Raw genomic sequence first — 11409 nt, 5'->3', positions numbered from 1 at the left:
ATGCCATTTTTCAATCCAGAAACAAAGCGCCAGTCAGCTCAATGGAAGCACACAGATTCACCGCCACCAAAAAAATTTCGGGTAACCGCCAGTGCTGATAAAATGCTGGTGTCCATGTTCTGGGACAGCGAGGGCGTAATCCTTACCCATTGCGTTCCAAAGGGCACTACGGTAACAGGTGAATCCTACGAAAATGTTTTGAAGAACAAATTTCTTCCTGCACTGAAACAAAAACCTCCGGGAAGGGCTGCGCGTGTGCTGATTCACCAAGACAACGCACCCGCACATCGAGCTAACGTTACGCAACAGTTTCTTCGTGATAACTACTTTGAAGTGATTCCTCATGCTCCCTACTCACCTGACCTGGCTCCTAGTGACTTTTGGCTTTTTTCAACAATGAAAGACACTCTCCGTGGCCGCACATTCACCAGCCGTGCTGCTATTGCCTCAGCGATTTTCCAGTGGTCAAAACAGACTCCTAAAGAAGCCTTCGCCGATGCCATGTTATCATGGCGTCAGCGTTGTGAAAAAATGTGTACGTCTGCAGGGCGATTACTTCGAGAAGTAACGCCAGTTTCATCGATTTCGGGTGAGTAGTTAATTAGAAAAAAAATCGGAGGCCGTAGAACTTGAATGCACCTCGTACTAGCCGCGTCGCTGTGGCTCAAGTTAGTTAAGGTTGACCCTCTCACGCGTGCCACGGCGGGGTGTCGGCGTTCGTGCTGGGATCAGTAGTTAGATCTGTTCGGTGAATTTAAAGGGCTCAGAAGCTTAAGGGGTGTTTACCAAGCCTGAGGTTTTTTCCTCGTACCTCTGTAACTGATCTTTAAAGTTGGCACCCTTACCAGTACTGCTCATCGTGTACAGTTTAAGACCTTTTACTTTTCAAAATAAACTGCCGACTCTTACCTTGATCCACAGTCACTAGTCACTATACTTGCTACGAAATTTGGCTGCTCGTTCCTTGCTAGTTGTCATAGCCTTCTGCTGTAGGTCTCAGCTTACTTTGAATTTTGGGCAACTGTTTCGTTATTAAGGATTGCGTCAAAGTTTCTACTGTTCTGTACAAAGTTCAAGTACATTTCAATTGGGTGTACTTCAACTTATCTTCAAATTTGGGCAACTGTATATTTATTAAGCCTTATTGCTAATGTTTGGTCGTGATATATATGAATGGACATTTTAAATTTTATACCTTTCTGGGCCTGCCTGGGTGGCCGAGCGGTTCTAGGCGCTACAGTCTGGAACCGCGCGACCGCTACGGTCGCAGGTTCGAATCCTGCCTCGGGCATGGATGTGTGTGATGTCCTTGGGTTAGTTAGGTTTAAGTAGTTCTACGTTCTAGGGGACTAGTGGTCTCAGACGTTGTCCCACGGTTCTCAGAGCCATTTGAACCATACCTTTCTGGTTGGTCCGTTTGAGGAACTGTGTAATATACTGTTTAGGGGATTTATTTATTAAGGGTTATGCACTGCTAAGGGGGTTCCTAAAAGCTTCAGTCAGTGGTGAGTCTTGTGAGCAACCTGGTTCAAATGGCTCTGAGCACTATGCGACTTAACTTCTAAGGTCATCAGTCGCCTGGAACTTAGAACTAGTTAAACCTAACTAAGCTAAGGACATCACACACATCCATGCCCGAGGCAGGATTCGAACCTGCGACCGTTGCGGTCGCTCGGCACCAGACTGTAGCGCCCAGAACCGCACGGCCACTCAGGCCGGCGAGCAACCTCGGATTTGGACGAATGTTGTTCAACTGTGTAACGGTCAGATAGGCTCGAAATTTTTACTACATTTAACAGCTGTTACTGTAATTCATCTGAATGATAAGATTCTTAGTCGAACGTTCTTGCAACCACGCTCAGTTGATGATGTAACCTTCGTTTTGGGTACTCCGTAATTCCGATTTTAAAATCCTGTTTTTAACAATACAATTTTTAAGGTTATTTTTTAAAAGAATGCAGCAATTCTTAGTACATTTAATGGCTGTTACTGTAGTTAAGCTGATTGATAAGATTGTTGGGTGAACCTGCTTGCAGCCACGCTCAGTTGATGTTAACAGTCTTGCTTTCGGCAACTCTGTACTTCAGCTTTTCATGTCCTGTTTTTAATGATGTAATATTAAAGTGTTCTTTAAAAAAATTTGAGCCTGTTCAACTTTTGTTCAGATTTGTCATTCCTTTACTAAGTTTGTAAATTGTGATGTTAATATTGCCATTAAGTAATAAAATGTATTACAAGAAACAACAAATGACAAATGTGTGGGTCTACCTTCCATGTTTTTCCCTTAAGCTATCCCAAGCCTAGTTGAGAGGTATGACCAACATTTCCAAAAATATGTAAATAGGCTCCTTTAGAAAATCAATAACCGCATAATTTTATCTAATAACGCGAGCGTGTCTCAGTCAATCGCATTTATTTTTAAAATTTAACTAATAGAAATAAGCAGTATTCATTCTGTGAAATCCTTAAATTAAAGTAACTTCAAAAGTATGGGATATTAGTTGTAATCGAACACTTTTATTTAAAACTTGTTACTTTAAATCCACGTGAGTCTGTTCCAGAAAATTTTGAGTAGTGGTCTCCAGATTTTTTACAGCACATGATGCTACGAAGTTTTTAATTTCAAGTTGCTGTGCTAATTAGAAGTAGCTTGACGAAATCAATTTCAACATGGGAATCACCAAAACATAAATTACTGTCCGAATAATAACAATCAGGACAATGTAACCTGTGAGCTAATTTTGTTATTTAAAGCTATTTCTTGTCTTAATGTAAAACGCCAAAACGGAAAAAGTATGATATTTATCTACTCTCGGGGATCAAAGTGTGAATGTTCTAGTTTGCTGTGTTTCTCGTTGTGCTGCAATTTCGTGGAATAGGCTCTCCGAAAACTGTACCGACTGCCGAAGCCACACACTGAACCAGTGTTTATTCTGTGAGATATTACGGTCAGCACCTACAGCGTAAGACTCTAGTCACTTTCTTGTTGGATTTTCCCGACGAGAATTCGTGTAAAAAACAGACTGCACACTCATTGTTCCTGGCGCTCTTTTACTTTCACTCATTGTTTTTTGTCATAAGTATGCTATCACGTCTAAGACACTCCTTCATCTGTTCCTGACTTGGACTAAAGAACAAGAAATCAAGATCAAATGTTATTGTCTCTTCGACAGAGAGGTCGTTACAGTCGAAACGTAAGCTAGGGTTGGAGGTGGACGAAAGGACGAAAAAGAAAATGGGGCGTGCCCTCAGCAGAGGATCCATCCCCACCTTTTCCTGAAACAGAGTAGGGAAAAGACGGAAATCTAAATCTGCACTACCAGACGGGAGTGCCGGCCGGAGTGGCCGAGCGGTTAAAGGCGCTACAGTGTGGAACCGCACGACCGCTACGGTCGCAGGTTCGAATCCTGCCTCGAGCATGGATGTGTGTGATGTCCTTAGGTTAGTTAGGTTTAAGTAGTTCTAAGTTCTAGGGGACTTATGACCACAGCAGTTGAGTCCCATAGTGCTCAGAGCCATTTGAACCATTTTTGAAACAGACGGGAGTCTAAGCACTATTTGTCAGACACCGCATTTGGTATTTTCTCATCTCTACGTAGCTACTACATAGAACGCATTCAACAATCTGTTTTGTATATTCCAATCCATATCTGACTCTAAATTTCTCCCCTACTCGTCTTTTGCTGCTAATAATAAATAGTTTAGACGGCGCAGCGGATGTCCCATTAAGTTAGCACTTTCACTGGTAAGGATTTTCCCTAGATTTTTTCCCTTGCCTACGATACTTTACACCCCCTCATATCGTATTTACCCACATGGTGCAATGGCACTGATTAGAACTGCTTTCACTTCTATATTCTTCTTCTTCTTTCTCTTCTGCTCATTATCTGGGTTTCACTTCCTCAGTTTTCAGCTCCTGACAAAACCACATAATCTTGCTTCCCAGATAGGATAAATTTTCATTCCTTCTGCTACCAATATTTATTTGAAAATTATGTTTTTTACAACTCTTAACAGGACATACAAGCATCTCTTGATTTCCCTTTGCAGTTTTATTCCATTTCCGAAGTTTCGTTCAATTTTTCTTTCACACAAAACTTGACAACTCTGCTGATACACTACAACACGAGCTTGCATACATCTGAAAACGAACATTTTTTATTATTATTTTCTCTTGATTTCTGTAGATTACTAGCCCGCGTGTGTACTTAGTAAATGTGTACTCACACCTTATAACATATTGTCAGTGGTTCCTCAAAGCTATGGAGATAGTTTCAAGTTTTGTTATGTGATTTACAAGAGTCCCATGAAATTTCCGAAAGACGTGATTCCACCCTCGACTGTATGTGTTATTTAATTCTTCTGTTGTTCGGTTTCCGCTCTTATGTCAATGTCAAGCAGCAGCTGCGATGAACGGACTGTAATTAATTTAAATATAATAAAAAGAGGCAACAACATACATACTACTGGAAAGGAGCGTTTACATCTGTATATAGAGACAGCGCCTCACAAGTAGCCTTCTTACACAACACAGATCGGTGGAGCACATATGAATGTGTAATAAGGAAGTTTGAATTACTTATACGTGAATCTTTGGAATAAAAGCGACCTATTTCTTGCGAAACTGTTGGCTAATTTCGGAGAATTTTTTTTCCGAAGAAAACTGTGTGATTGTAAAGCTACCACCATTGTATGCCTCGTATAGGCCTTAAGAGAACAGGGCAAGAGAGACTGAGGCGGGCACACACGTATACTGAAAACAAGCTATCCATCGTTAAATATTTCGGAAAATATCGGTAGTAATAGTACGAGGTTTCTTTCACCATGAACCGTACGTTAGTTCGAATCGTGCCTCGGGCATGGGTGTGTGTGATGTCCTTAGGTTAGTTAGGTTTAAGTAGTTCTAAGTCTAGGGGGCTGATGACTTCAGATGGTAAGTCCCATAGTGCTTCGAGCCATTTGTACCACTTTTTTGTACATTAGTTTACGGACTACTTAGGTAGAACAGATTACTGAGGGGATATGCGGATTTTGACGAGGTTCAACACTTCGTAAAGGAAGTATCGTTTATCGGTAAATAAAGTTTATGATGTTGTCTAACGACTGAAGGTATGAATGAGCCTTTTGTAGCAACATGAATCACGTTGAAATACTGGAACTAGACATATCTGATGTCTCAACAAGTTAACCGACAACTGTGATTCATTCTGCGGTAAGATAAAGAAAATATTCCCGACTTTCCAAGTTCTTTGCCGGGGTTACATTTAGCAGTTTTTGTCAAAGACATCGATGACCTGAAGACTGAAACAACGATGCACATCTACTCTCTACTTGTTAACGCAACTGTGGGTGGAGGTAAAATTCAAATCAGGTATCCAATGTTTCAATTTAAGTACGTGACTGGATTCTGCATCACCGTTTAATCGCGTACTATCTGGTCAGCATCACAGACAGCATTTGAGGATAAGAGCTCATGCTGCATTATTGATGGACGCTTGGATGAAATAATATGAATTTGTGGTGTCACCGCCAGACACCACACTTGCTAGGTGGTAACCTTTAAATCGGCCGCGGTCCGTTAGTATACGTCGGACCCGCGTGTCGCCACTATCAGTGATTGCAGACCGGGCGCCGCCACACGGCAGGTCTAGAGAGACTTCCTAGCATTGGCCCCAGTTGTACAACCGACTTTGCTAGCGATGGTTCACTGACAAAATACGCTCTCATTTGCCGAGACGATAGTTAGTGTTGTGACTTGGCAAGACAGCCAAGCCACTATGATTGGTAGCCGAAAGGCACGCGTTAAGCTCACGCAGGCTGGCGTGAGGTCTGGAACAGGACAATGTAATTAATATAGCCAATAAGGTACGCTGCTGCTGGAATACTTAACTTTAATCCATAATTGGTGAACATCGGTCTGATGGTACATGCATCACAAGATAAATAGCAAATGATAATGGCGCCTTGCTAGGTCGTAGCAATTGACGTAGCTGAAGGCTATGCTAACTATCGTCTCGGCAAATGAGAGCGTAATTTGTCAGTGAACCATCTCTAGCAAAGTCGGCTGTACAACTGGGGCGAGTGCTAGGAAGTCTCTCTAGACCTGCCGTGTGGCGGCGTTCGGTCTGCAATCACTGACAGTGGCGATACGTGGGTCCGTCGTATACTAGCGGACCGCGGCCGATTTAAAGGCTACCGCCTAGCAAGTGTGGTGTCTGGCGGTGACACCACAGTTAGCATAGCCTTCAGCTACGTCATTTGCTACGACCTAGCAAGGCGCCATTACCAGTTACTATTGATACTGAATCATGTACAGTCAAGAGCTACGTTCACCATTAATGGATTATAGTTAAGTATTCCACCAGCTACGTCCGTTTTTTCTAAATTCTAATTTCGTTGTCCTGTTCCAGACCTCACGCCAGCCTGCGTGAGCTAAAACGCGTGCCTTTCGGCTTCCTCTAGTAACATGGTGTTGGCTCTCCTGGCAACCACAACAGAATTATCTTTCCAAAGCGTGTCGTGTTCTCTGTAACCAAGTGACTGTGTCATTGGGTACCCTACATACAGCAACACCAATGGAACACTATGAGTCATTACATTCGACACGAAAGGAGTTCTTTGTTATCTAGTCGTGCGATAGCATGTAGGGTACAAAGAAAACCTCATTTGCAAGTTAAATCGTAGAAGAATAACTTAACTTTCCACTGAAGAAAGAGTTCATCGCAAAATGATTGACTTTCTTCATGGAGCTAAAATTACACCCTCATTTTCAAGTACAAAACTAATTCACTAATGAAGTGGACCTAATGAGACTTCTTGCGGAACTTCAAAATCATCTCATTTGAACAATTTACGGCCACTTATCTCCACCTACAATTCTGGATAATTTTTTGTAGTTTAATTTCTAAGCTCTGTCTAAACTCCTATTGGATGCCACTCAAATGGTATATTTCCTTTGAATTCTGTAAGTTTTGGATGCTAAATGTGACACTGAATTGTGTGAGGTTTGCATGTTTGTCTGAAATTTTTTTCCAGCTTGCGTGCATAATCATTCATGTGTGACATAGCACAGTGGCCACACCCCCGAAAAATGAATTTTCGACTCTTGGAATTTGAAGGGGTGGGTTGGATATGGGAAGGATTGGTGAATCTCACCTCAAATGGATAGGTCCCAACCTTCGATACCTATCGAATTACGTCAGTTCAGTCGACCTTCGTTGAGGGCACACGCCTCGCTGTGACGACAAATTCACACTCGATTAGTGAGCGGATATTTACCTCTTGAAGTGAAGATTCAGTCTAATCTCATGGTTATCCTATTTAGATCATATCTTTTTCTATGCTTGTACAAAACGACCATGATTTGTCCAACTCATATTTTCAGCGGAAGCAAAAGTAGCAATACTGCAATACACCGCGGAATTACAGATTATAGATTGATCAATTATCTGATAGAATTGACAAAAACCACCTGCCTAAATCTGCCTGTTCTCTTGTCTAATGAATGTTTCCTCGGACCATTGCAACCCACTTATCGTATCACAACACGGCGCTGTGTCACGGTCAATGTAACGCGCGGCAAGCTTCAGAACTATGTTTTCCGTGCAACACGCTATATGTCTGTATTTAATTCGTTGCAAATGCTCTTGGAATATTATTCATACTGGTTCGGATGAAGAATACGTGAAATTCACTCGGCAAGAAATATTCAATACCGTTAAACACGGGTTGAACGATTCCCTCCCGCATTAATCCCTTACCTGGATGTGTAGCTTTCCGAGAAAATTGGTCGACTGTTGCAGGTGCCGGAATAAATGAGTCTCTCTCGCCTTATTGTTTGGTAAATTGAGAACAATGTGGCAAAAGGCTAACGGGACAGAGGACCTCTTTTTGAAACAAAACAATGAATGAATTAATGCATGCGTTTCATTTGCGGCACTTATTGTTAGTGGCAAGTATGAGGCTGATGTGATCTGCCATTGACTAGTAAATGCAGCGGCCGCCATTCAAAGTAGTTCGTGTCATTGAGCAAGAAGTCGAAACGCAGAAGAACCCAGTCAGTTCGTGAGACTTTGACGTCATAAGAATTATCATATTATACTCAAATCAGCCGGTGATCACTAGGTCAACTGGATGCTGCAAAGGTTGTTTATGAGACATCGAGAGCGTCCAAGCATCGACAGGCCTTTGGCTCGACCGCGATAAGCGAGAAAACATTGTCCGCCAAAGACGCAATTTCACTTTACGTTGAACACAAATTCACAAAAAGTCTATCAGGGGTTGAGAACATGTAAGGAGAATAACTGTGTTGGCTGTATCCTTCCCACACGAAATTGCTATCCAATTAATACTGCTATCACCACCACAGGAAACATGGCTGAAGTTTAGCTACAAGCTTTATTGGATCACACAATCGACCGTATTTTATTATCCCGAGAGGATATCATTCGTAGTGTGGATCAAGCGAATGTTATTCACCCCATTTACAAATGGGGTTGTAACGGAATTTATTGACAGAGAGAATATAAACAAACATTTGAGGATGAGCGCGTATCAGATGCGAATGTATTTTTTTACATCTGTGGTACCCTTAAAACTTATTTCTGTGGATCCTTAATCAGAGGCAGCAGACGTGATTTGGAAAAATTCTCGACCTTCGTCTCCTCGATTTTGTACACAATTGAGACTACAATTTCTGCGCGAAAGCACAGAAACTACGGGCGGTGAAGTACAATATATTGAAAAGCAGATAAAGTCACTTGTTCCCTTTGAAAACACAATACATGGAAAAGAAATCACGGTTTCGTGCAATATGGAGTACATGATGATCGATGGCAAAGTATGCAACGCACTCGCATCCATAAAACTCTTCGCAACAGTGCTATTTGTGTGGAAGTACTAGTAAAGATTTCAGTAACATCGATGATGTTTTGCAAAAAGAAGTCAACGACCAGAATTTGAGGTTTGGACTATTACATACTTGCATTTGTTACACAATCTTGGTATTAAACAATGGTGAGCACGTAGTGTCGAAGAAAAAGAAATTGTAGAAAAGTGTAAGATCATTCAAAAGGAACTCAGCTCAGAACTGGGCTTACTGTCGATCGTCCGAAACCTGGCTACCGAAATATCAACGATGGAAATACAGCTCGATGCTTTTTTGAAAATTCTGAAACATCTGCTTTAATAACATCATTGGACATAGATTTGATAGAACGGTTTCAGTTAATCTTACGGGTCATTTCGAGTGGACATGAAATCAATATTGATAAATTCATTTATACGCTGGAAACGGCGAGAAAATCCGTTGAGCTGTGTCCATGGTATTATATGTCCACTACTGAGCATAAACTATTGATTCACAGACCGCAAACAACAGCCCAAGGACTGCTAACAAGCGGTCAATTACCCGAAAACTCACAAGGAGAGGGGAACAAAGATATTAAAAGATATCGCGATGAATTTTCCAGAAGATGTTCACGGGTAAGAACAATGCAAGACGTTTTCAAGCGGAATCTGGTAACTCCCGATACTTTCAGTATTAGAAAACTACCACAAAAACGTATGAAACCGTTGCCGGAGGAGACAATAGAACTATTATTGCGTCTCATTGGTATATTGTATCCCCCATTTTGTTTAGACAATTTTTAACCTCTAATTTGTAATCTGCTAAAGAGACTGCCTACACTACGCTTGTCCGTCCCCTTTTAGAAGACTGCTGCACACTGTGGGATCCATACCAATTAGGATTGACGGACTACATCGAGAGAGTTCAAAGAAGGGCAGCATGTTTTGTATTATCGCTAAATAAGGGAGAGAGTGTCACTGAAATGATAAACGATTTGGGGTGGACATCATTAAAACAAAGGCTTTTTTCGTTGCAGCGTAATCTTCTTCAATCACCAATTTTCTCCTCTGAATGCAACAATATCTCGTTGACGCCGACGTACATAGGAACAAACGATGACCATAATATAGTAAGGGAATCAGAGCTCACACGGAAAGATATAGGTGTTCGCTTTTTCCACGCGTTGTACGAGATTGGAATAATACAGAATGAAGGTGGTTCGATGAACCTTCTACCAAGCACTTACATGTGATTTGCAGAGTATCCATGTAGCTGTGGATGTACTGTCCCCTGCACTTCCAATCACACCACAACCGACCATAGAAGATTCCTATGTGGATTTTGACTCTGAGGACATCGAGGGCGATATTAATTCAATCACATCATTTTGCATGCAGCAGAACAACATCTTCAACATCAATCAGTTTTTGAATGTTAAAACCGTCTGTCTTCAATAGCTACTCTTATTAGTGTTATTATTATCATTATCACAATAATTACTTCTATCTTTTATAACACTATTACTTTCATTAGTAGCACTTAACCACCGACTTTGAAGTTTGTTCCATTATATTATTGTATGGCAATTTTTGTGGTATCGAAGAACTGTTATTGTCCAATATATTTTCGACGACTATTCTATCATTTTGATTTAATAAATAAATCACGTTGTCACTGTTCACTGTCTCCAAGTCTTCTATCTTTAACATCAAATTCGTAATCAGCGATCACAAAAATCCCTGCGTGATGCGTTTTGCTTGGATTAAACGTCTTCTTGGGGTTTCGGGTACGTTTTGGGTATTCGACTTCACCGTACGACGCCTGCCACAATTTCCTCCGTCTGCGTAAAAGTGTTGCCATTGATTGCTTTCCGACAAGCGGAACTCGCTCATCGAGATGCGTTTGTGCACGGCAGCGCCGCGAGAATGCCCGTTTACGGTGCCGTAAAGCCTCTGGGGGCCGCTATATATCTTAGCACAACGGACGCTGAATTGCGCTGCTGCTCTTGAAGATTTTACGGTCCAGGAAGGCGCTGAGCTGCCTACTTTCAGGCGCGAAGACACATTTCTTGACTGGCATCCGGCGCGGATGCATTTTATGAACACTTCCATTCGGAACGGCCGGCAGGCATCGTAAAATTGGTGTCGAGCCCAAAGGCAAGTTTCTGGGGAGCAGAAGGGGGGGGGGGGGAGGGCGAATGGGTGTAGGGGAGCGTTTTAAGGGCCTCAGTTGGGAGGCGCTCACCCGAAGGGTGTAGGCTGAGATTCGAGGAAGTGCTACGTTTTAACTATGCAATGATTTATTAGGGCTTGAATCATACCGGTCAGCCGGCCGGAGTGGCCGAGCTGTTCTAGGCGCTACAGTCTGGAACCGCGCGACCGCTACGGTAGCAGGTTCGAATCTTGCCTCGGGCATGGATGTGTGTGATGTTCTTAGGTTAGTTAGTTTTAAGTAGTTCTAAGTTCTAGGGGGCTAATGACCTCAGAAGTTAAGTCCCATAGTGCTCAGAGCCATCATACCGGTCACTGCTACGGACCATCAACCCGAGGCCGGGGTGTAAC

Source organism: Schistocerca cancellata, chromosome 8, assembly GCF_023864275.1.
Source record: "Schistocerca cancellata isolate TAMUIC-IGC-003103 chromosome 8, iqSchCanc2.1, whole genome shotgun sequence".
Classification (NCBI taxonomy): domain Eukaryota; kingdom Metazoa; phylum Arthropoda; class Insecta; order Orthoptera; family Acrididae; genus Schistocerca; species Schistocerca cancellata.
Note: the sequence above shows the minus strand (reverse complement) of the source record.